The following is a 23,511-nucleotide window of genomic DNA, read 5'->3' as shown; positions in this document are numbered from 1 at the left end:
GCTCCCATTTGAGGGAGAGCAGTGGGACCTATCCATATTCTCCCGAGATGCTGACCTGTTGAGTTACTGCAGCACTTTGTGCCCTTTCTTTGCACACAAGATAGTGTCGAGCAAAGATTATAGAGTAGTATCTTTGGTGTCGAGCTTAAGATAGACACAAAGTGTTGGAATAACTCAACAGGACAGGCAACAACTCTGAAGAAAATGGATGGGTGATGTTTTGGGTCAGGATCCTTTAGACTGATTGCTTTCATTGTAGGGAGGAGGCAGTGCAGGGCTGGAGAATTATAAGGTTGGAGGCTGTGGAGTTATTACAAGGTTATATATTATTCGTTCTTACATGGCGCTGAGCTTGTTGATAATTTTTGGAGTTGCAAACCAATCTTTTTCATCACTCACTTGTAGATGTTTTGGGGAGAAGGTAATAAATTACTCACTGCCCGATACCACAGTATTTACATCATTGGCTCCATTAAGTGTCTGATGACTTCCAGATTGTCAATGATGAAGAACTTGGCTAGGGAATTGCAATTAACTGTCAAGGATCATTGGTTGAACTCACTCTGATGGGAAAGGGTAATACTGTGCCAAGTGTGTGGTGTGACTCTTACTTGTCAACATTGTGGTCTGATGAGCTTTTCTAACAGGTGGACAAGGGTTTTTTTGTAAGCCAGTTGTAAACAGAATTAAAAATCATACAACTATCAGCAAGCAGTTCAATGGTACTTTCAATGGAACCTTATTATCGCATGTACCCAAGTACAGTGAAATTCTTTGTTTGCATGCAGTTCAGTAATAATCTTGCTATACATGAAGCACAATCATACTTAAGGACAAGAGGTTAAGATAGTAAATTACACTGTGGCAGTGTGCAAGAGTGGCCACGTTTCCAGCGCCTTCTTGTACCTTTCAGGTTCAGAGTTGTTAAAAATGTTAAAGTCTTAACTTGGCCATAAAGGCTCATTGTCCATGCGGTGGCACTGTGTTAGAGTTGCAGGTGTTGTCCTGGCCAGGCGATGTGTCGATGTCCTCCACTGCTGCAGGCCACATCCATTCCCCACTTGAAGCAGCACCTGATCCAATCCAGCCTCAGGCTGCTGCAGAGCCTCCAGTGGGCCACTCCACCGACACCTCAATCCAGACATGTTCCCTTCTGACACTGTGAAGAGACAGAAAGTCATTGATACAGACCGGGGGGGGGGGGAATCTTATAGAAACATACAAAATTCTTATGGGGAGGACAGGCTAGATGCAGGAAGATTGTTCCTGATGTTGGGGAAGTCCAGGACAAGGGGTCACAGTTTAAGGATAAAGGGGAAATCCTTTAGGACCGAGATGAGAAGAACTTTTTTCACACAGAGAGTGGTGAATCTCTGAAACTCTCTGCCACAGAAGGTAGTTGAGGCCAGTTCATTGGCTATATTTAAGAGGGAGTTAGATGTGGCCCTTGTGGCTAAAGGGATCAGGGGGTATGGAGAGAAGGCAGGTACAGGATACTGAGTTGGATGATCAGCCATGATCATATTGAATGGCGGTGCAGGTTCGAAGGCTACTCCTGCACATATTTTCTATGTTTCTATGACACTAACATAGATGGTATCATAGACAGAGAAGTAGGTTGTCAGAAATTACAGTTGACTCTTGATCAGCTAGGTAAGCGGGCTGAAGAATGGCACTTGACGTTTAATTCAGATAAAAGTGAGGTGTAGCACTTTGAGAAGTCAATTCAGAGAAGGACTTGCACAGTGAACAAAAGAACCCTGTGGAGCTTTGCAGAATAAAGTGACTTAGAAGTATAAGAACATACTCCCTGAAAGCAGCATCGCTAATAAACATACAACTGAGGAGGGTGTTTGGCCTACAGGCCATCATCAGTCAGGGCACTCAGTACAAAAGTTGGGACATTGCATTGCAGTTGTAAAGGATGTTGGTGAGGCTGCATTTGATGTACAATGTATTGTTTTTGTTACCCTGCCATAGGAAAGATGTTCTTATGCCGGAAAGAGTGCAAAAATGATTTACAAGAATGTTGCCAGGACTTGAGGGCCTGAATTATAGGGAGAGATTGGGCAGGCTAGGACTTCTTTCCCCAAAGCATAGAAAGCAGAGGAATGTCTGTCCATATAGTATACATGGACAGACTATATATAGTCCATATATAATTCACCATCTAGAGGTGAATAAAAGCATTAAGGGCATAGATATATTGAAGCACACAATAATTTTTCCAGAAAATGGGAATAAAAAATGAGAAAGCATAGATTTAACATGACAGTGGAAATATTTAAAAGGGGTTTGAGGGGCAACTTCACACAATGGGCGATGGGTATAAGGAACGAGCTACCAGAAGAAATGGGAAAAGTAGGTATGATAACCACATTTGAATAGGGACATGGATAGGAACAATTTTGAGGATATAAGCAAAATGCAGGAAAATGCAATTAGTGTCGATAGGCATCTTGGTTGCATGGCAAGTTGGGCAAAAGATTCCGTTGGCCAAGATTGACTGGCAATTAATTCTAAAAGGGTTGACGGTGGATATGCAATGGAAGACATTTAAAGACTGCATGGATGAACTACAAAAATTGTTCATCCCAGTTTGGCAAAAGAATAAATCAGGGAAGGTAGTACATCCATGGATAACAAGGGAAATCAGGGATAGTATCAAAGCGAACGATGATGCGTACAAATTAGCCAGAAAAAGCAGCATACCGGAGGACTGGGAGAAATTCAAAGACCAGCAGAGGAGGACAAAGGGCTTAATTAGGAAAGGAAACATAGATTATGAAAGAAAACTGGCAGGGAACATAAAAACTGACTGCAAAAGTTTTTATAGATATGTGAAAAGAAAGAGATTAGTTAAAACAAATGTAGGTCCCTTGCAGTCAGAAACAGGTGAGTTGATCATGGGGAACAAGGATATGGCGGACCAATTGAATAACTACTTTGGTTCCGTCTTCACTAAGGAAGACATAAATAATTTGCTGGAAATAGCAGGGGACCGCGGGTCAAAGGAGTTGGAGGAATTGAGTGAAATCCAGGTTAGCCGGGAAGTGGTGTTGGGTAAATTGAATGGATTAAAGGCCGATAAATCCCCAGGGCCAGATAGGCTGCATCCCAGAGTACTTAAGGAAGTAGCTCCAGAAATAGTGGATGCATTAGTAATAATCTTTCAAAACTCTTTAGATTCTGGAGTAGTTCCTGAAGATTGGCGGGTAGCAAACGTAACCCCACTTTTTAAGAAGGGAGGGAGAGAGAAAATGGGGAATTACAGACCAGTTAGTCTAACATCGGTAGTGGGGAAACTGCTAGAGTCAGTTATTAAAGATGGGATAGCAGCACATTTGGAAAGTGGTGATATCATTGGACAAAGTCAGCATGGATTTACGAAAGGTAACTCATGTCTGACGAATCTTATAGAATTTTTCGAGGATGTAACTAGTAGCGTGGATAGGGGAGAACCAGTGGATGTGGTGTATCTGGACTTCCAGAAGGCTTTCGACAAGGTCCCACATAAGAGATTAGTATACAAACTTAAAGCACAAGGCATTGGGGGTTCAGTATTGATGTGGATAGAGAACTGGCTGGCAAACAGGAAGCAAAGAGTAGGAGTAAACGGGTCCTTTTCACAATGGCAGGCAGTGACTAGTGGGGTACCCCAAGGCTCAGTACTGGGACCCCAGCTATTTACAATATATATTAATGATCTGGATGAGGGAATTGAAGGCAATATCTCCAAGTTTGCGGATGACACTAAGCTGGGGGGCAGTGTTAGCTGTGAGGAGGATGCTAGGAGACTGCAGGGTGACTTGGATAGGCTGGGTGAGTGGGCAAATGTTTGGCAGATGCAGTATAATGTGGATAAATGTGAGGTTATCCATTTTGGTGGCAAAACAGGAAAGCAGACTATTATCTAAATGGTGGCCGATTGGGAAAGGGGGAGATGCGAGACCTGGGTGTCATGGTACACCAGTCATTGAAGGTAGGCATGCAGGTGCAGCAGGCAGTAAAGAAAGCGAATGGTATGTTAGCTTTCATTGCAAAAGGATTTGAGTATAGGAGCAGAGAGGTTCCACTGCAGTTGTACAGGGTCTTGGTGAGACCACACCTGGAGTATTGCGTACAGTTTTGGTCTCCAAATCTGAGGAAGGACATTATTGCCATAGAGGGAATGCAGAGACGGTTCACCAGACTGATTCCTGGGATGTCAGGACTGTCTTATGAAGAAAGACTGGATAGACTTGGTTTATACTCTCTAGAATTTAGAAGATTGAGAGAGGATCTTATAGAAACTTACAAAATTCTTAAGGGGTTGGACAGGCTAAATGCAGGAAGATTGTTCCCGCTGTTAGGGAAGTCCAGGACAAGGGGTCACAGCTTAAGGATAAGGGGGAAATCCTTTAAAACCGAGATGAGAAGAACCTTTTTCACACAGAGAGTGGTGAATCTCTGGAACTCTCTGCCACAGAGGGTAGTTGAGGCCAGTTCATTGGCTATATTTAAGAGGGAGTTAGATGTGGCCCTTGTGGCTAAGGGGATCAGGGGGTATGGAGAGAAGGCAGGTACGGGATACTGAGTTGGATGATCAGCCACGATCATATTAAATGGCGGTGCAGGCTCGAAGGGCCGAATGGCCTACTCCTGCACCTAATTTCTATGTTTCTATGTTTCTATTCTATTTTCATGCTGTACAATATGTCTCTATGAGATGCTATCTGATATGCTGAATGTTTCCAGTATTGTCTGGGTTTTTTTGATTTCAGATTTCCAGCATGGGCAGTGGTTTCATTTTATTTTGCTGCTCTCACACTTTAGCATGCAGTAGGTGATGCAGTGCATCTTAATAGGCTGACATCATATCTCCAGGTACTGCTGCTGGTTGGAAAAATAGGGGAAGAAGGGATTTCCTTGAATGAGGTCACGATCAAGCAGTTTAGCGGCAACAGAAGCTGGGATTGTTCCGCTTGGAACAGGGAGCATTCAGAGGAAATTTAGCAAAGATGTTCAAAATTACAAAAGCTTTTGGTAGCAAAGTCTAGGGCAAACTGTTCAGCCCGACAGGAAGATCGGATTTAAAATAAGCAATGAAATATCCCTATGAGAAATGGGGAGATTGTTTTTACACATTGAATTGTGATTTGGAAAGTGGTGGAAGCAGATTCAACTGTAATTTAGATACTTGGAAAGGGAATTCGACAGTAAAAGAGCTGGGAACCAGGACTGTGTAGGAACTACAGATACTGCTTTACACTGAAGATAGACACAAAAATGCTGGAGTAACTCAGCCGGACAGCCAGGAGAGTGAAGAGTGTAGTCCAAAGAAGGGCCTCGACCCAAAACCTCATCCATTCCTTCTCCACTTCTCCCTGGCATCTTCCAGCTTTAACCCTTCCTCTGGCTTCACCATTCACTCTTCTTACAATCTTGTGTCTTCTTTGCATCTCTGGCCTTTGTCCATCCATCTGCTCATTAAAACCCCTCCTCATCCATATCTACCTGTTACTTGCCAAGCCTTGTCCCACCCCACCTCTTTTCCTCAGCTTTCCCCCCACATTCCTCCCCCCACTTTCCTCTTTCCTCCCCCCATCCTACTATAATCAGTCTGAAGAAGGGTCTCGATCTGAAACATCACCTATGATTGTCTTCCAGAGATGCCTCCTAACTCGCTGGATTGCTCCAGCACTTTGCGGGGTTTTTGTGTAATAGAGTATCTGTAATTCTTTGTGTTTGCATTGACACACTTCGTTCTTGAAATGGGTCCGTGGGATCTGTTGAATCCACCTGCTTTTAGTGTCCATTCACATCTACCGTCAGATGCTCAGCAGCATAAAAGCTGAATATTATCCCTTTGAAAATGTGAGCATGGATGGAATGCAAATGAAGTGGCAAGTGTATCGTTGTATCAAAAGCCTGATTGAAGTAATCGTTCAGTCTCATTGGTGATGACGGGGTTAATTTATATTTTTCACTGAATGCCTCACTTGACCCCATTTTCTGGTTCTTAATAGATGCATTGTTGCGTAAGGTATTCCTATTATTTTTACAAATGTTAACAGCATTTATGAAAACAGCTATTAACCTGTACTCGGATCTTTCAAGGCAATCATTGTTCCTGCAGATTTCCAGTCTCCATTACTTGTGAGGGGCTCCAGATGTAATAGGGATTAATTCTTGTTCCATTCTTGCTCTGTTCTGCTACCAGAGTTTTACTACTGACTTCCAACACTTTTTAACCAAATCCTCACCAACCTGTGGCGGCACAGTGACGTAACTGGTGGAGCTGCAGACTCACAGCGCCAGAGACACGAGTTCGATCCTGACCTTTGTTGCTGTGTGTGTGGAGTTTGCACGTTCTCCCCGTGACCACATAGGTTTCCTCCGGGTGCTCTGGTATCTTCCCAAATCGAAAGATATGAGCGTTTTGTAGGTTAATTGGCTTCTATATATTGCCCCTGGTTTGGATGAGAAAATGGGATAATTAATATGAACGTGGTGGTAGACTTGATAAGCCGAAGGGCTTGTTTCCATGTTGTATCTCTAAATACACTAAACAGTTGTCAGGTTTGCAAAATCTTATATTGCACCAAGGAGCCCTGAATTTGCCATCTGACAAGGTCATGTTTCATCCGAGATATTTAAAATGTTATGACAATTCAGAAAATAATTTGAGCACATTGTTGTTCAATCTGGCAAACTAAATTAAAATGAACTGGTTTTTAAACACAACAAATTCTGGAGGGAAAAAAACCCAAGTTAACTGGTAATCGAACAAGGCTTGCAAGTTCATCATATATCTAAATTAAACATCTGGGTTTTTATGAAGGTTGCTGTACCAGAATATATCTGGGCCATAGATGTGATTACTATACAATGATGGAATTCTCCAGCAGGGAAAAATGTAATTCCAGAATGTTTATGAATGCTATGACCATCGGAGGCTGTCTCAACCCAGTTAATACAAGCACATCCACTTACTTTAAAGTTGACATTTCTCCTTTGTGACCTCATCCTCATCCCTAGAGTCATAGAGTCATACAGTATGAAAACAGGCCCTTCGGCCCAATTTGCCCACACTGACTAGCATCTACACTAGTCCCACCTGCCTGTGTTTGGCCCATATCCCTCTAAATCTATCTTATCCATTCACCTGTCTAAATGTTAAAAGTTATAATAGTATTTGCCTGTATCGGAGGGAGAGGTTCACTGGTTGATAGCAGTGCGACGCGGGATTGAAATATTGTGATTTGCTTTTGGAAACTGTATATTAAAGATTGCTGTCATTGCTGTATTGTGTGTATTGTGTATTGCATTGCCGGTGATAGAATTTAGTAAATTTCAAGTGTACAGATTTCTTTCAGAGTTGAAGTGTGTATAAATACTTTGTTGCTTGTAAGATACATTTGGAGTGTGTTAAGATCGTGAATTGTTTCATTGTACTGATTGTGTATTGTTGAAGAATTTGGGGTATTAGAAAACTGGGATAAAAGTGGGTTAAAGTGAATATATAAGAATTTGGTTTAGTTGGGATCGTATTATTATTGGAGGATTCGTGGTTGTTCGATCAGGGTTTGTATCCTTCAGATCAGTTGCTTTGGGGAAGGGATTGTTCACACCTAGAGGAGGAATTAAAATAGAGTGTGGTTTACTTGTGATAATAAGTGAATGCTTGGAGTTTATATTGGAGTGTGTTTCTGTTTACTTATAATAGATGGTATAGTTTCTTGCTTGGGTATAGTTTTGCTTGCGTGGTTTAGGTTTATTTGTCTACATTAAATTGAAGTATTTTGAGTGTGAGAGACTACTGCTAAAAAATATATTTGAATATTAAGCACCTTAATCTGGGAGACTGAGGATTCTTCCGGAACTGTTTACAGCAGTGGTTCCCAACGTGGGGCAATTTGATTTTTAAGGGGGGCAATTGAGGAGGTCTGGGTCCAAATTTTCGATTTTTATTTTTTAGGATTTTCCATCAGGTAAACATATGTAGTTTATGTTTCAGATGTTATTTTGAGTAAATAATTTTTTTTGGGTAAAAAAGGTCTTTATTGTGTCGTTATTACAACCAAGGTATTGGCGTTTTAAGCTTCTTCAGCTGAAACGGAGTTCACTTTTTAAATGGTAAGAATTACATATCACCATATGGGGGGGGGGGGGGGGGGGGCATCAGGATTTTAGAGGTGATTAGGTGGGGCATGGCCAAAAAAAGGTTGGAAACCACTGGTTTACAGGTTGGAAGTTGGATGAGTGGTTGTGAATGAGAAGGAACTGATAAGAGTGTTGGGTGCGCGATTGAATACAGCAATTGAACAGAACGATTGAATAGTAGGTTGGAAAGGTTGACTGTGCTATTGTGTGAGAAAGGTGTGAGACTGTTAGCGCTTTGGAGACGTTGGCTATTGTTCGGAGCGATCTTGGTAGCCTCGGAGACTGAAAGGAAGGAGTGAATTATTGAAGAGGTGTGAGTGACTCAGAAACTTATCTGCATTGTTTCTGTTGTGCAAAGACATGGGGAATGGCCTGGAGAAGGATATAACTACCACTTCTGAAAGCCCATTACAAATAATATGTAATGAATTCCCTCAAAAAGCCGAGAGGTTACAACATTTTTCGGGAGAGTTAAACAAAGAGTTTGGCAGTGAATTATGCCGATGGGTGGCCTGAGGTCAGTGACGGGGATAAGGTACATAGAGAAAATTATCCAGCAGTGTTGGGATAGCGAAGAAGGAAATGAACTTATAGATGTATGGAGAATGCATTATACGGAGAGAAAAGTGAACAAATAAGTTGTTAAGCTAACAAATTGGAGGAAGGCAGCCTCAAGATTGGGGATAGAGCTGGAGGAAGCTGGAGCTGGTCCTTCTCTGGGTATTTCTAAAAAGAAAGAGAAAGATATTAAAGATTAAAAGTAGGAGCAGGGAAGAGCGGAGACTCTTAGAGGGGAATTGGCCCCGACCACAATTACATTTAGCAAGAGCGCGGTGGTTACAGTGGACCTTGAAGGGAAGGGAGCCCCATATTTAAAAAGATGGGCAGACTATTTTGGTATAGAATCACAGCCTTCCTCTCAGCCCTCTCACATTTCTGGTCCTAAGGTACCTTGTGCAGCTTGTGAACAGGGCACTCGAGTGGAGTCAATGGCATCTTTGACTTCACCCACTAAATTTAAACCTGGAACGGAGACATTGGAATAGGATTCTCTGGCCCTGATTGCTTCACTGGCAAAGGATAGTGTAGTGAGTCAGGGAGCAAGGAGTAAGGCTCCTTGTAAGCCAGTGCCGGAACAAATTAACAGACAGCAGGAGAAGTGAAGGAATCACTTACAAAATATAGGGATCCCTTTCGCGAAGGAAGTAGTGCTTCTGAGGGTGAGACAAGAACGGGCTATAGGATAGCCGATCCTGATATCGCCAGTATCATGGAAGCAGAACAAATTCCCCATAGGCAATTCCCTGTTAGGAAAGTGCCTACTCCTACTTTGGATTTGGCTAGTATAATAGATGCAGACCATCCCCGGGCTACTGAAGCCCCCACTCCAACAAAGCCCAGTTCAACATTGACCATGAATAAAAATCCATACGGAAAAGATGTATCTACTACATTTGGGGAATATTTGAAACTCAACCTGTATGGACAGCATCCTGACTCTTGAAGCTTATGGGAGGCAGTCCAACGATTGATCCCCTAAGGAATACGCTAAATTCTTGACAACTTTTGGGGCACCCTACATATGAAGCCTTAGTGAGGGGGGGGGGTAACAAAAGAGGGTGACAGAGAAAAGGCTGTTTTTACTGCCCTTACCAATTCCTTCCAGGGACCAGTGGAATAGATACAAAATTGGAAGTTAAATCAAAAGATGAAGAGTTTGAGGCTTAGATCCCGCCCAATTATCTTAGGGACATGACTGTTCGGGTGCCTGGTTTCTCTCAGTTCCACTGGAGAAGTTACAGACCAGTTAGGCCAGATCAGTGTTATGTCTCTGGAGAGACGGGGAATTGGAGCAAAGCTTGCCCCATGAGAGAACGAAGAGGAGGAAGGGGTCGAAGGAGAGGGTCATGAGGTTCAAGAAGTCGGTAGACCCATAGGGTCTATAGGGATACTTGGGACCCTGAAGATCAAAGGAGAGGACGCTGGCCAGAGGATCAGGCTGCGGGAAACCAAACACCTTTATCGCAGTCAAACCCATTTCTGTAGTCATGATCTGCCAGCCAGTCCAGAGTGTGGACAAAGTAACCTGACCCCTGCCTCAGAACCCATAAATGAAATCTGTGGAAATAGAACGTGCCCTCTTCATAACACTGAGAAATGTCCAGGGGAAATAATGAAAAAACAATATTCAAAATCAGAATGGGGAAAAACCCTTCCAAATACCTGGAAGGAACTTATAAAGAAGAGGTAGCAATTCCAAGAAACTGCCTTAATTGTATCGGAGTGGGATCAAGAACAGCCCACCGATAGAAAGGAGCATACAAAAATATTAAAGAAACTAAGAAAAGAGACAAAGAGACAGAGCTGGTGTCAAAATAAAAATAAATCAAAGGAACTCAGATTGGCACTAAGGAGAGGAAGAAAGGAATCTATTGTGTAGGAATGAGGAACAGGAGCAATTGTAAATTTGTTTAATAACTTGTTGTTGAGTTGTTGTGCCTTCAGGACAGCACTGCCTATAACACGCCATTACCTGGGGAGTGAGGTAAAAGTGCATGTGGACCCTCAAGAATGGGCAGAAGACACAGCTCAGGTAGGATGTGTAACCATCATTTCCATCCAAGTAGCTCCCCAGAGACAGAAACAAACAGAAAGGAAGGAGTGATACTGTCCTGTCCCTTTAACGTTTACAATCTGGGAAAGGCCAACAGACAAAGAAGGCTGCTCCTCATAGTGATATTCCTACTCCTGCAAATTTAACATCAAGAAGGAAAATAAAATACCCATACCCTAGTGCCCAACCGTACCAACATAACATAATATTTGACACCAGTGAAAAAGGAACAACGATGTCTCAAGAACTTAAAGAAATATAGACAGCCTCTAGAGACCATTGAGGCAAGCTCCAACTTATAAGAACTAAATATGGAAATCTGGGAATGAATACTCCTCTGTGGTTCGGGGACACCTACTTTGCGCCTAAATTTTAGCTACTAGGAATAAATTGATAATTTCAAAATTAGATCCCTCAAATTGTATAGTAATGTATTGGAAGGGCTTTAAAATTTGATATTTGGAAATGGCTTATGGGATATGGCTTAAAAGTGGAAACGTCAATTAATAGATGCCATAGCTTTAAGGTGAGAGGGGGAGAGTTGAAAGGAGTTTTAGGAGGCACATTTTTACACATTTTACATTTTGCCTGGAACGCACTGCACGGGAGGTGGTAGAAACAGATACAATAGCAAATTTAAGAGGAATTTAGACAGACTGGAATGGAAGTTTGCAGACTCTGTGCAGGCAGATGGGATTAGTTTAAATTGGCATCATGCTCGACACAGACATCATGGGCTGAAGAATCTGTTCCTGTGAAGCACTGTTATATTAATTAGAATTTAACAACAGTTTAGGATGAAAACAGACTTAAGAATCCAAAAATGTTAATATGTCGTTCTTCTTGAGTGAAAGAGCAGAGGTGGGTATCTCTGCACAATGTAATCTGCAGGAATACTCAACAACACGTTCCCCCTTTCAGCATTTTCCAATTTCCAATTTCCAAATAGCATTCATCGTTCATAAGAAAACCTTCAGGTTATAAAACTACAGCAAGTAACAACGAATACGGTTTGAATAAAGAACCAGACTTTAGAATTCAGCTAATTCATCCAGATTTCAACAATGAAAGTCAGTGCTTCTTTCAAGAAGAAAACGTGATATTATTATAGACAGTTTTCTTCAAAGATAGCATGTAAGCCAGGATTCATCAGTGCTCAAAGGCGATGAAGTCATGTTCTCTCTGCAGCGTGGGGTGATGTGGCAAAATCTGAACATTTATGTTTCCCCCACCTGCAGAGCTGGTGATCAAAGCCAAGCTGCCAAGGGAGGGAGCAATTGGAAGCAAGGAGCTTCAAGACGGAGGTCTGCGTAGGGCATTAATCCACACCTCTCACGCAAACTTCTTGGCAGGCTGTCCGAAAGTGATGTTGCCAGGAGGCAAGGCTTCCTGCAGTCCTTGTGGTCAGGAAATGAAATGTTATGCAAGAGGGACCGAGAAGGTCAAAAAGTAAAGAAAATGAAAGAAACATCCTCTAAATTACCTTCACAGATGTTACAGGTTGAAAACGTACTTCGTTTACAGGCTGCAAGGACATTCTTCCTATTACTCATAATGTCGTAAAGGATAGAATTCTAGCGTTGGGCTCGTGGCTTCAGATAGGTTTGAGATTTCCGGGAATCAGCGCCATTTCACTGTATTTTTATTTGCTGCTTCTGCCCTTCATGATCACACGAGGCGGGAGCGTAACGATGTCCAATTAGAATCATAGCACCGTTGCAGCACAGAGGGAGGATCAGGCCTCTGTGAATGGGCATGGATCAGGATCAGGGTTCAGAAACTGCTTCTAGTTCATGGGGCTGGGGACACACTCGGTCACAGGGACTCACTCCATGAGGCTGGGGGTCCATGTGCCACTGCCAGCCCCCTCTCTCACCCTCATTGCCCCTCTCTCTCACCCACTTCTCGGTTTTTTTTTGCACTTGCCCCATGCTTTAAATGATATCCCACATCTCCTGGGCAGCTGCAATTTGAGTTTAACACCATTAAAGTGGACAAAATACAATAATGATCTATTAAGATAGACACAAAGTGCTGGAGCAAGTCAGGCAGCACCTCTGGAGAAAAGGAGTAGGTGACATTTTGAGTCGGAACCATTTTTCATACTAATTCATGATTGATTAGGGCAACTTTAAGATTTGTTTTTTGACTATAGTTTGAGAGATAGAGCACAGAAACAGGCCCTTTGGCCCACCGAATTCACGCCAACTAGCGAACCCTCCACATTGTCCCACCCCCACTAGGAACACCGAATTCATGCCAACTAGCAAACCCTCCACATTATCCTACCCCCACTAGGAACAATTTACAACCAAGCCAATGAACCACACTCCAAAGACTCCAATTGGCACATTCCTCCACGCAGTCATGGGGAGAATGTACAAATTCCGTACAGACAGCACCCGTAGTCAGGATAGATCCCGGGTCTCTGGCGCTGCAAAACTGTAAGACAGCGATTCTACCGCTGTGCATTAATTAATTAATTTGCTTTTTGTGTTTTTCTTCTTACTTCAGATTAATGGTGATCTTTTCTGCTCTGATTCTATGGATTCTGAAGTGCCCGATGAGGCCACATAGGAACCGTAAACTCTTCCATGAATGGTATGTAATGTGTAGGGCATGCATGCGAAGGTGAGAAAACATAGAACTTGTTTGAACGGTCAATCGATGGCCAGCATGGACTCATTGGGCCGAAGGATCAGTTTCCTTGCTGTATCTGATGGAAAAGAGTGGCAAAAACTGGTGGAGCTGATAACTCACAGCGCAACAGACCTGGGTTCAATCCTGACCTCAGATGCTGCTTATGTGAAGTTTGCACATTTTCCCCGTGACTGCGTGGGTCTCCTCTGGGTATTCCGGTTTCCTCCCACATCCCAAAGGCGTGCAAGGTGGTAGCTTAATTGACCTCTGTAAAATTGTCCCAAACGGGTAGGGAGTAGATGATAAAGTGAGATAACAGAGAATTAGTGTGAATGGGTGATCGATGATCGGCATGGACTCGGTGGGACAAGTAACTTGTTTCCATGTTAGATTTCTAAACTAAACTAAAAATCAAGTCAAGTCAACTTTATTTGTCACATACACATACAAGATGTACAGTGAAATGAAAGTGGCAATGCTTGCAGGGTTGTGCAAAACAATAGAACAGAACAGCACAGAACCAGTATTTACATTAAAAGATGCAACAGTATTTACGCCCTGGTGAGATCAGAGTTTACAGTCTTGATGGCCTGTGGGAAGAAACTCCGTCTCAGCCTCTGTTATCGCAGCGTGACAGTGGAGGCGCTTGCCTGACCGCAGCAGCTGGAACAGTCCATTCCTGGGGTGATAGGGGCCCTTCATGATTCTGCAGGCTCCGGATTTGCATCTCCTGGTGTATAGGTCCTGCAGGGGGGGGGGGGAGTGTAATTCCCGTGGTGCATTCGGCCGAGCGCACTACTCTCTACAGAGCCTTCTTGTCCTGGGCAGAGTTGTTACCAAACCAGATAGAGATGTTTTTGGTCAGGATACTTTCTACAGCATCAGAGTAGGATTGAAGGATCCTCAGAGAGACTTGCCTTTCTCACCAGTGTGACAGTGTGTGTTGTCCATGTCAGAACCTCTGTGATTTGCACTCCCAGGTATTTAAAGCTGCTCACCCCATCCACAGTAGTCCCATTTATCCCGTGTGGCGTGTACGTCTTCGGTTGTTGTGCCCTTCTAAAGTCCACAATCAGCTCCTTAGTTTTTGTGACATTCAAGAGGAGGCTGTTGTCCTGACACCAGAGTGCCAGATCAGCCACCTCCTCCCGGTAGGCCTTCTCATCGTTATCGGAGATCAGGCCCACCACCACTGTGTCATCAGCAAACTTGATGATGGAGTTGGAGCTGAACCTGGCCACACAGTCATGTGTGTACAGGGAGTACAGTAGGGGGCTGAGCACGCAACCCAGGGGGTTCCTGTGTTCAGGGTAATGGGGTTGGAGGTATGTCTCCCCATCTTGACCACCTGGGGCCTGGCGGTCAGAAAGTCCAGGACCCAGGCACACAGGGGAGTGTTCAGTCCCAGTTCCAGCAGCGGCTCAGCGTCTGGTGGGGACTATCGTATTGAAAGCTGAGATGAACAGCATCCACACATAGCCCCCCCTTCTGGCTGTCAAGGTGAGAAAGAGTGGTGTGCAGAACCTGGGAGACCGCATCATCCGTGGATCTGTTTGGACGTTATGCGAACTGCAGCAGGTCCATGGTGCGAGGAAAGAAGGCGCAGATGTGGTCCTTGATCAGCCTCATGACCACTGAGCTGAGGGCCACTGGTCGGTAGTCATGCTAGCAGGCTGGAGAGGCATTCTTAGGCACTGGGACCGTAGTGGATCTCTTGAAGCTGGTAGGGACCACGGGTTTGGCCAGGGAGAGGTTGAATATTGTGGTGAACACTGGAGCTAGCTGATTAGCACAAGTCTTTAGTACTCGCCCAGATAAACCACCTGGGCCTACAGCTTTCCTCATGTTCACATGCGTCAGAGCCCTCCTCACGTCATGCTCGGACACCGAGTATGTGTGCACATCCCCAGCGGTGTGCCTCACTCCAGCCTCGCTAGCCAGCGCGTTGATGATGTTGGTGTTAGCTGGCGGGCTAGCGGTGTTGTTGCCCATCTCAAATCATGCATAAAAAGTGTTCAGGTCATCAGCTAAGGAGGCGCCGGCACTATCGGTTGGGGGGGGTGGGGGCCTGCTCTGGTAGTCTGTAGCCCCTGCCCTAGGCATCTAGTGTCACGCTGCTCCATCTGCGACTCCATCCTGTCCCTGTACCTCCTTTTTGCGTCCTTCACCACCCTTCGCAGTCTATAGGGCTCTGCCTTGTAATCATCCATGTTACTGGATGCCAGGCCAGAGTTGTAAGCAGCAGTAATTCAAAGCGACGCAAATGGATCCGTCAACCCAGGGTTTCTGGTTAGGAAAGGAACTATCCCTTACCGTGGGGACGATGTTGTCGGCTAGTGTTACTATGAAGTCCGTGACAATTTCTGCAAACTCACTGACGTCTCTGGAACTTGATTGGAACATATTCCAGTCGACATCGTTCAGTGCATCTTGAGCATTGCCTGTGAATGGTCAGACCACCGCTTTATGTCCCTCGTCACTGCCGCTTCCAGTTCTGTCCATTGTTTATACTCCGGCAGCAGAAAAATGGCGACATGGTCAGATTTTCCAAAAAGAGGGAGAGAAACGGCCTTTTATCTTTTCTTGAATGGTGTATAAATGTGGTCCAAAGTTCTTTCCCCCGTGGTGGCACACGTAATGTGTTGGCTGAAGTTAGGCATGACCTTTTTGAGGTTTGCCCTATTAAAATCCCCAGCCATCACCACAGCCGCCGTGTCAGGATGCTTGTTCTGATGCCGACAGAACACATCGTGTAGGACCGATAGTGCCACGTCGGTGTCCGCATACGGTGGTATGTAGACGGCTGTGATGATGGGGGTTTAATTAGAAATTTGTATCGATTCCTAGCTAAAATGCGCAGAGTGTATTTTTAAACACTTCTGATCTTTTAATTACATATCGCACGTTGGAACCCTGAATGAAACACAGTAAAGATTTACAAGGCTGTTGCATTCAGGAAAGATTTAGCAGACTGGGGTTCCTTTGTGCAAAACAGAAAATTGAGAGGGGATTAACTGTTGGTTTTTAAATTTGGATGTGGAGTAATTGTTTCTACTTATGGAAAAGTCTTGAACTAGGGAGCACAAATATAAGAGATAAAATCGCAAATGATGAGGTGTTTAAGCGGATTGCGACGATAACTTTGAATTTGCAGCCAAGGATACAGCAAAAGCAGTGGCTTGAAGGAATTAATGCAATTATGAAGCAGCTTCGTGCGAAATGCAATCACACATCATTTGGACTGCATGATAGAAACATAGAAATTAGGTGCAGGAGTAGGCCATTCGGCCCTTCGAGCCTGCACCATCATTCAATATGATCATGGCTGATCATTCAACTCAGTATCCTGTACCTGCCTTCTCTCCATACCCCCTGACCCCTTTATAGCCACAAGGGCCACATCTAACTCCCTCTTAAATATAGCCAATGAACTGGCCTCAACTAGCTTCTGTGGCAGAGAGTTCCAGAGATTCATCACTCTCTGTGTGAAAAATGTTTTTCTCAACTCGGTCCTAAAAGATTTCTCCCTGATCGTTAAACTGTGACCCCTTGTTCTGGACTTCCCCAACATCGGGAACAATCTTCCTGCATCTAGCCTGTCCAACCTTTAAGAATTTTGTAAGTTTCTATAAGATCCCCCCTCAATCTTCTAAATTCTAGCGAGTACAAGCCGAGTCTATCCAATCTTTCTTCATATGAAAGTCCTGACATCTCAGGAATCAATCTGGTGAACCTTCTCTGTACTCCATCTATGGCAAGAATGTATTTCCTCAGATTAGGAGACCAAAACTGTACACAATATTCCAGATGTGGTCTCACCAAGACCCTGTACAACTGCCTACATTCCATACAATTGTTTTGGGTTGAAACTTACTGAGCTTTGCCTATGTTGGTGATTTAAAATGTTCATTCTTATAGAACATAGAACAGTACAGCACAGGAATGGCCCCTCGGCCCACAATTTTCGTGCCATATCCCATATTTTCTTACACTTGCATGTGCCTATCTAAGAGGCTCTCAAACACCACTATTGTACTTGCCCCCACCACCACCCTTGGCCATGCATTCCAGGCACTGTGTAAAAAACCTATTAAACTTCCCTTATAGCTATGCCCTCTAGTATTGGGCGTTTCTATCCTGGGAACAAGGTTGTCTACCTTACCTATGCCTCATATCATTTTATATACTTCTCCCTCAATCCAGCGGAAACAATCCAAGTTTATCCAACTTCTCCTTGCAGCTGAAACCCCCTAATCCAGGCAACATTCTGGTCAACTCCACTGCACCTCTCCAAAGCCTCCACATCCTCTTGTAATGGGGCGACTAGAACTGCACGCAATATTTTAAAAGCAGCCTAACCAAAGTCTTATTGAGCTGCACCATGACTTCCTGACTCATATTTTCAATACTCCTATAAAGCCCCTGCCCCACGATGAGAGTTCACCCAAGAGCTCTCCAGAGTAAAAAAAAAATCAAACGCGTGGTACTTCATCACGAGTATTTTTTTACTCTTGGAAAATTTTCACACTGTTGAAAAAACTTCACGAGTTTCCCGAGTACCTGCCGTTAGCATTACGAGCCGCTACGAGCCATCCACGTGCTCCGATGTACATTCTACGTACTTACCATGAGTTTGATTTTTTTTTAAACTCGGGTAAAGCTCTTGGGTAAACTCGTGTCGTGGGACAAGGCCTTTACGATAAAGGCAAGCATTCCATATGCCTTCTGTACCACCCTATCTACTTGTGCTGCCACCTTCAGTGAGTTATGAATTTGGACTCCAAAGTCGCTCTGCACATCAATGCTGTTAAAATCAAATCAAATTTATTTATAAAGCACTTTTAAAATCAATGCATGTTGACCAAAGTGCAGTGCAGACCAGAGCAGGTAGCCAAAATCACAAATAGAAAGAGACGTACACAGGAATGCACACAGCACTTGGGTACAAATAATCATAGGTACTAATAAGGCCATTTACTGTATACTTTCCCCTTACATTAAACTCCATTTATCACCCTTTTCTGCAGCTGGTCTATATCCCAGAGTATCTTCCGACAGCCGAAGATAGTGCTGGAGTAACTCAGCGGGTCAGGCAGCATCTCTGGAGAAAAACGGAGTTATTCCAGCACTTTGTGCCTATCTTCCATATAAACAGTTCCTTCCTATGGCAGCCCTCCCCAGACCTATCCCTATCCAAAACAATCTTAAAAGTTCTAGAGTGGGGTCACTATCTCCAAAATGCTCTTCAACCTTAACACCAGTCATCTGGCCAGGCTTGTTCCCCAATACAAGGTCCAGTATGGTCCCTCCTCAAGTTGGACTATCCAGATACTGTTTAAGGAAACCTTCTTGGAATCAAATTCTGCCCTGTCCAATCCTCTTACTCTGAGTAAGTCCCAGTCAATATTGTGGAAGTTAAAGTCACCCACTACAACAACCCTGTGGTCCTTGCATCCTTCCATAATCTGTCTACATATCTGATCCACTATCTTCTGCGGGCTTTAGGTGGTTTATAATATAATCCCATTTGAGTGAAGGCACCTTTCTAATCCTATTAAAGTGATTGCTCCTTCCTTTCATCCATCAACCTTTTCACACAGAGGGTGGCAGGTGTATGGAATGAGCTGCCAGCTGATATGGGTGAGACAGGTGCAATACAATATTAAAATGACACCTGGACAGGTACATGAATAGGAAAGGTTTACAGGGTTATGTGACAAAAGTGGGAAAATGGGATTAACTTGCATGGTCACCTTGATCAATGTGGGCGAGTTGTGCTGAGGGCCTGTTTCCATGCTCTATGACTCTAAATTAACTTTAGTATGTCGAAATAAAACCTGCAGTGACTATAATACTTTACTCTACGGCTGAATGCATAACAGGAGACAACTGTGTCCATTATACAAGGGAAGCAGCAGAAGAATCAATTGCTCAGCGTGGCACATATCTGAAGTCCCTCTCCACCCCTCCCAAGTCGCACCAGCATCTAATTTTCACCCAATAAACAGATAACAATGGCTTTTCCTTTATCATCGTTACTTTTTTGCATATCTACCATTCCTTGTTTTATATATATACACTAGACCAAAGGGGACCCGTTGGGGGGGGGGTGGCGGCCTGCGGCATCACACACACACAAACCACCCCCCACACACACAGGGGAGAGAAGGGGGGGGTGAGAGCGGATGGGGAAGGGGGAGAGTGGGGGGCAAACAGAGGGGGATGTAGAGGGGAGGGGGGGGGGGGGAAGGGGGGAGAGAGAGGGAGGGGGTAGAGGGGGGGGGATGGCCGGGGGAGAGAGTAGAGGGGAGAGAAAGGAGGGGCGAGAGGAGAGAGAGAGAGAGGAGGGGGGGGGGGGGGGAGGAGAGAGGATGGGGGTAGAGAGGAGGGTGGGAGGAGTGGGGCAGAGGGTGGAGGGAGGTGGGTGGACGGAGAGGGGGAGGGGGACGAGGGGGGGGTAGTGGGGATGGTGAGGACAGGGGGGAGGGAGAGAGAGGAGGAGGGGGGGGTTGAGGGGGGTAGAGGGGGGGGGTAGAGGGAAGGGGAGAAATGGGGGAGTAGAGGGGGAGGAAGGGGGGAAAGAGCGATGAGAGGGGAGAGGTTGGGGGGAGAGAGGACGGAAGAGAGGAGGGGGAAGAGAGGAGGGAGGTAGAGGGGGAAAGGGAGGGAGTGGAGGGGGAGGGGGGGGAGGGAAGGGTGCGAGAGTAGAGGGGAGAGATGATGGGGAAGAGAGGAGGGGAGGAAAAGGAGGGGGGAGAGAGAGGAGGAGAGAGGGAGGGGGAGAGGGGGAGCAGGGAGGAGGGGGGAGGGGGAGGGGGGGGATACAGAGGGGGAGGGGGGGGGGGGGAGGGGGGGGGGGGGGGGGGGGGGGGAGGGGGAAGGGGGGGGGGGGAGGGGGGGGGGGGGGGGGGGGGGGTGGGGGGGGAGGGGGGGGGGGGGGGGGGGGGGGGGGGGGGGTGGGGGGGGGGGGGGGGGGGGGGGGGGGGAGGGAGGGGAGCAGTGGAGAGAGAGAGAGGGGGCAGAGAGGGGGAGGGGTGAGAGGGGGAGGGGTGAGAGGGGGAGGGGTGAGAGGGGGAGGGGTGAGAGGGGGAGGGGTGAGAGGGGGAGCAGGGAGGGGGTGAGGGGGGGGGAAAGAGGAGGAGAAGAGGATGGGGTGAGAGGTCGAGGGGGGAGAGGAGGGTGCTGCGAAAAGTGGAGAGAGCCCAGGGGGAGAGAGAGAGAGAGAGAATTATAATATAGGGCCCGAATAGTAAAAAGCCCTCGGCAGCTCTCGGGTTCAAGGCGCGAGCGTACTGCGTGTCGTTCTTTGCGACGTCATCACTCGGGTGCTCCTCAGCATCTCTTTGGTTCTCTCGGGAAACCAGAGCTGAAGCACGTGTGTTTTTTTTTCCAATCCAGAGCCCTGGGAGCGGAGCTGGGTGCTGGGTGCAAGGTCACCAAACTCAAGTGCAGTTTCTTACCACTTCAAGCAGGGTGCAAGGCCACTAAAGACAGCGAGTCATGACCTCTCCCTCCTCAATCTTGCAGAGGCTGAGCCACGCCCTCACTTCTGGGTTTTATAGTTCCCCTCCTCCTCCCCCTTATTAACTTTAATTAGGCAAAGCAACTTTAATTAGGCAAGGCAAATTTAATTAGGCAACACAGCTTTAGCATTTCCAAACCAAAGGCAATACAGCTTTAGCATTTCCAAGCCAAATGCAACACAGCTGTAGCGTTTCTAAACCAAAGGCAACACAGCTTTAGCATTTCCAAACCAAAGGCAATACAGCTTTAGCATTTCCAAACAAAAGGCAACACAGCTTTAGCATTTCCAAACTATATTTTCAAACCACATTAAGGATATTGACAGGTCAGTAAAACCACTCACAGTTTAGTAGACATGTGTTCAGTGTTATTCACAGCTCAGACTGAGAGACGTGACCCTCTCGCTTCCCCCATCTTGCAGAGACTGACTGAGGCACTCAGCACTTCTGGGTTTTATAGTCTCCCCGAAAGGGGCGTGGCCTTCAGGAGAGAGAATCTCAACATTTTTTAAACACTAATAACTGTTTTATTTTTCATCAGTGGGAAAAATCCTCTTGTCCTGCGCTGCTGAGGGCGACTAAGATGGCCAAAAATCACAGCCGTAAGTGGCAGCGTTTTTTCTAAAATCAATATACAGAACAACAGGAAGTGGTCAAGATCAGACTTTTAGTAATATAGATATCTCTACATCTTTGCCTATATCTCTCATTTCCCTCTCCCATGACTTTCAGTCTGAAGAAGGGTCTCGACCCGAAACGTCACCCATTCCTTCTCTCCAGAGATGTTGCCTGTCGCGATGAGTTACTCCAGCTTTTTCTGTCCAAACAATAATTCTGATTGTTCCAAATGTGCCCTAGTTATTCATCATATTTGTCAATACATTTATAATCCATGAATAAATCTACTGATTGACAAAGGCCCATTAAACCATGTGATGTGGAAGCAAATTTACAATAATCTTCGTGTCATGTTACTCCACCTCAGTGAGGAAATGCCAGGATATTTCATTAATAAACTGTTGAGAGGCAAGTTTTCATCACAAATGATATTGAAATCCAAGAATTCTAACCTGACCTTCTAATCTAACTTCTAATATCAGGTGACTGTTGATATTCTTCACAATTTCAACAGAGGATTGGTGTTTCATTTCCCGATAACATATATAATCCTGACAAATGACTCACCAGTCGCAAAGAAAAAGTGGCAGGACTGCATATTACTTATGTGATGTAGACATAGCACACAGCATGATAACACTAAGCAAAATCAGGGTTGCAACAAAGCAACATTTCTCTGGAGTGTTGGAGGCCGACTTGGAGACCTGACTGAAGTATATCAAGTTATGAGTGGCATCAATAGAACCTTTTTCCCAGGCTAGAAATGGCAAAGACTGGAAGGCATATTTTTAAGATGAAAGGGCAAAGTTCCAAATAAATGTGCAGGGCACTATTTTTTTACACAAAGCATGATGGGTGCCTGGAACACACTGCCAGGGTTGATGGCGCGGCGTCCGCAGCCAGGGATCCCTCGTGGGGGACCCGGGGGAAGAAGAAACTCAGAATGCCGACCCGCTGCCAACTTCTACCGCGGGTCCGGCGTGGACTTACCATCACCCGTGGAGAGGAGCTTCGACCGCCGGCTCTGCGGTCTGCGGTGCTTCTGGCTGTGGCGCGGCAGGTACTTTAAATCTTCGACCGCCGGCCTGCGGCCTACACCAACCTGAAGCCGCAGTCTCCGGTGGGGAAGAGCCGACTCTGGACTTACCTTGACTTTTACCTGTCTGCACATCTGGACGCCCGCAGCGACGGCTGCGGAAGGTTGAGGTCTCGACCACGGTTGAGGTCCCGACAACTGCAGTCACAAATGGAACCCATTAAGGGCGATGCTTAAGGAAGCAGCCAAGGAATCTGATGGCACAATCCCAGGAGGGATTATGTGTAGGAAGAAGGGTATAAAGGAGATTCATGGGGATATGGACAAACTCCGTGAACATGTCAGAACTGGGCAGATGTGGAAATAATGTGGAAAAACATCAATACAAATACAGTACTTTGGTGCACCAAACAAAAAACCATGAGCATTTTTCAAATGGTGATGGATTGGGTAGTGTTGATGTTCAGAGAGATGAGTGAATCCTTGTAGGTTAAAAGTCAACATGCAGGTGAAGCTAGTGATCTGGAAGCCAAAATGTATATTGGTCTTAATGACAAGAAGGTTTGAGTACAGAAATAAAGAAGTCGGTGCAATTATATATAGGCCTGGTGTTTATGCACCATTTTTTAAATCCTACACTAAAGAAATGCATACTGTTCATTGAGTCAGTGCAGAGAAAATCCACAAGAAGGGTTACACAGATAATAGAGTCTCTGTGTCCTGTTAGGTCTGCATTCTCTAGAGTTTAGTGGAATGAAAGGGAATCTAATTGAAACCTTTGTTAATTGCAGAGGGTGGTGGATCTTTGCAAGCATAGAAAATGGTGGCTGTTTGGAGTTCCAGAATTCCAGAAGGCAGTGGATCATTGGAGTTCTAGATGGCAATGAATCTTAGGAATCCCCTATGCTGGGGAGGCTCTCCTGTTATGTTCAATC

The 23,511-nt window shown here is 45.2% G+C and overlaps 1 long non-coding RNA gene across 2 annotated transcripts in view; it reads left to right on the top strand.

Annotated features, from left to right (window-relative positions):
- The window catches only part of LOC129697028 (uncharacterized), a 38,397-nt gene that overhangs the window by 749 nt on the left and 14,137 nt on the right, over positions 1-23,511 (top strand). The window contains exons 2-3 of one of the 2 annotated variants that reach the window (XR_008723437.1): positions 13,274-13,360; positions 21,464-21,790. This is a non-coding gene — a long non-coding RNA (uncharacterized LOC129697028). Of the gene's footprint in view, positions 1-13,273; positions 13,361-21,463; positions 21,791-23,511 lie in introns of those variants that run through there. The other variant, XR_008723436.1, reaches the window with a different exon arrangement.

Source organism: Leucoraja erinacea, chromosome 5 (genome assembly GCF_028641065.1).
Source record: "Leucoraja erinacea ecotype New England chromosome 5, Leri_hhj_1, whole genome shotgun sequence".
Lineage (NCBI taxonomy): Eukaryota > Metazoa > Chordata > Chondrichthyes > Rajiformes > Rajidae > Leucoraja > Leucoraja erinaceus.
The sequence above is the reverse complement of the archived record's forward strand: the minus strand, read 5'-3'. Positions and strand labels throughout refer to the sequence as shown.